At 33.6% G+C, this 2,315-nt stretch overlaps 1 long non-coding RNA gene across 1 annotated transcript; it reads left to right on the plus strand.

Annotated features, from left to right (window-relative positions):
- The first annotated feature begins 400 nt into the window (after positions 1-400).
- Positions 401-1,565, plus strand: LOC309482236. Its single transcript, XR_014200268.1, has 3 exons — positions 401-428; positions 909-965; positions 1,478-1,565. It is a non-coding gene; the product is annotated as an uncharacterized lncRNA (long non-coding RNA).
- Positions 1,566-2,315: the final 750 nt, after the last annotated feature.

A 2,315-nucleotide genomic window follows, 5' to 3' on the forward strand; every position in this document is an offset into this window, starting at 1 on the left:
TATTATTATCCTATTATCATTATAGGCTACTTAAGTTTGATTCAGTAGGTGAAAAAGACGTACTATTAAATGTATTAAAAATTTACTTGAGTGTTTATAGTAGGCCTATACATACTTAATGCATTTTTTATACATTTAACAGTCTTTTTCACCTGGGTTGCTTACATTTATTTAGCATAGGCCTATTTTATTGATTAATTTAAACCTTAAACAACAACACTAAATAATAATAATATTAATAATATGAAGAAGAACCAGGAGGAGAAAAGTTTTATTCTGTCACGAAACTGCTGCTATTCCACTGCTGTCGTCACTTCAGTGATCCTCGCGCTGCTCGCGCGCAACAAAGCTCAGCTGATTGACGTCATCGAGTTTGAAGTAACGGCTCTTCTCATCAAAACGCCGTTTGTTCGGCTCTCCGTTACAAGGTTTGTAAACTCACCAAATAAATATAAATACAGAGTCTACTCACTATATATTCAATCACACATATATATAAACTAAATGTATTATACATTACTACGTTTTTACAGTGTTTACCACTCGTTTATTGCACAGTATCTGGTATGAAGGTTTAGCCGCGATGTTATGTTGATCTAATGAACAAATGGAAATTATTGACTTATTGTCTTAGATTGATTTAGTCATTCAATTCAACATATTCTGTACAACTGTGTCTTCAAATTGCTGATATAGCCTAACTAATTTAGCTGATTCCTGCTGTCGTCATTGGCGTCTGTTATGAATAAAAAGCAGGTTATTATAGTTTGGTCTGTTTTTAGCCTAACGTTAACTTTACTTACTAGGCCTACAGGTGCCCTCATTCTCTCAAATACCGTTTTAAAGCCATTTACTGGTCAACAAATATTATGATGTGAATAATCAGCTTTGTTCTTTTATTTCCCCAGAACAACCAGTACATTTCTAAAATAATCTGAACATTTCAGTGGCAACATTGAATTACAGTAAGTTACCTATACACCACATGCAGGTACTTTATTACTATGAACTTTCTCTGTGTGAAATTGTATTGTTTGGCTGTGTACTTGTGTTTTTTAATCAGTTATTCTCTGAAAATCTTCCTTCATGCTCTCAAATCTCATTCATGTTACTCAGAAAAATAATATCACAGGTTTGGTTCACAAATAATGCTATGCATTTTTTTCTTATATCTTTATCATTTGCATTTGAATATAAGACATTTTAACTCTGAATTATAACTTCAAGTTTAGTCTTTTTCGACAAAAAAAAAAAAGAAGGAAAAAGCTATTATATGGCTTCAGAAGACTTGTAAGTAACACAACCCATAACACATGAGTTGTGAACTCATTGATTATTTTTAGGATCTTTTCTGGGACATTTTTGGAGCTCAACCATTTAAAAAAATGTTTTGCATTGAATTGAACTAGACAAGAGTACATAAGAATGGTTTCATGAATATATTACACAAATTTTTTTCTGCTTGTGTTTCATGCAGTGAAATTGAATGGTGACTGGGGTTGCATTATGCCTGAGATCTGCTTTTGGGTTCCACAGACAGAAAGTCAAACAGGTTTGGAACGTCACAAGGCTGAGGAAATTATTTAAATTTCACAACTATCACTTTAATAACCTTACTAACAGTACATTTTGTACTTTGCAGGGATCTCGGTAACCTGAAATACAAGTTTGAACAAGAATAAAAATCCTCCTGTAGACCTGAAAATCATTGAAGTGCCTGGACCATCCACCAGAAAAGAGGAAAAACAAACGGAAAACGAATCTGCTGTACCTTTTCACTTTTCTAACTGTTTAAGTACCTCACACCAACTTGGTCCCATAGTGACATTTTTTACCACAAACGAAATTGCTGATCGTGTGGATTCTTATTGAAATGACTGAAATTCACCAGTGAACATTCACAGAACAACAGATAATTTTACTGCACCTTAATACTGTTCCGAGTCGAATCCTCTACTTCTACTTCCTCTATCTTGTTGCATGAGAATACTCAACAACCATTTATGAACACTGTTGATTCAAGTCACACATTTAAGCTTTTCAAAAGCCATAGTGTACAGTCTCCAGTCTAACGGCATCCTAGACTTTGTGATTCAAAATAGCTGAATAACCATCTGAGATTTCGGTATAGAGAAAAAGGTTAGGATTATTTTAATTTTCAGGAATATTACAGCACAATTAGTGCATATTAGCACTGTTTGTTTGTTTTTGGCATCTGATAGAGCTTTTGGACTTGGAAACAGTGATGTCAGACTTCGGACTGAAACACAAATGTTTTAAAGTTAAGTGAAGATGGACATTTTTAATTAGTCAAA

This window comes from Leuciscus leuciscus (genome assembly GCF_965113295.1).
Source record: "Leuciscus leuciscus genome assembly, chromosome: 19".
NCBI lineage: Eukaryota > Metazoa > Chordata > Actinopteri > Cypriniformes > Leuciscidae > Leuciscus > Leuciscus leuciscus.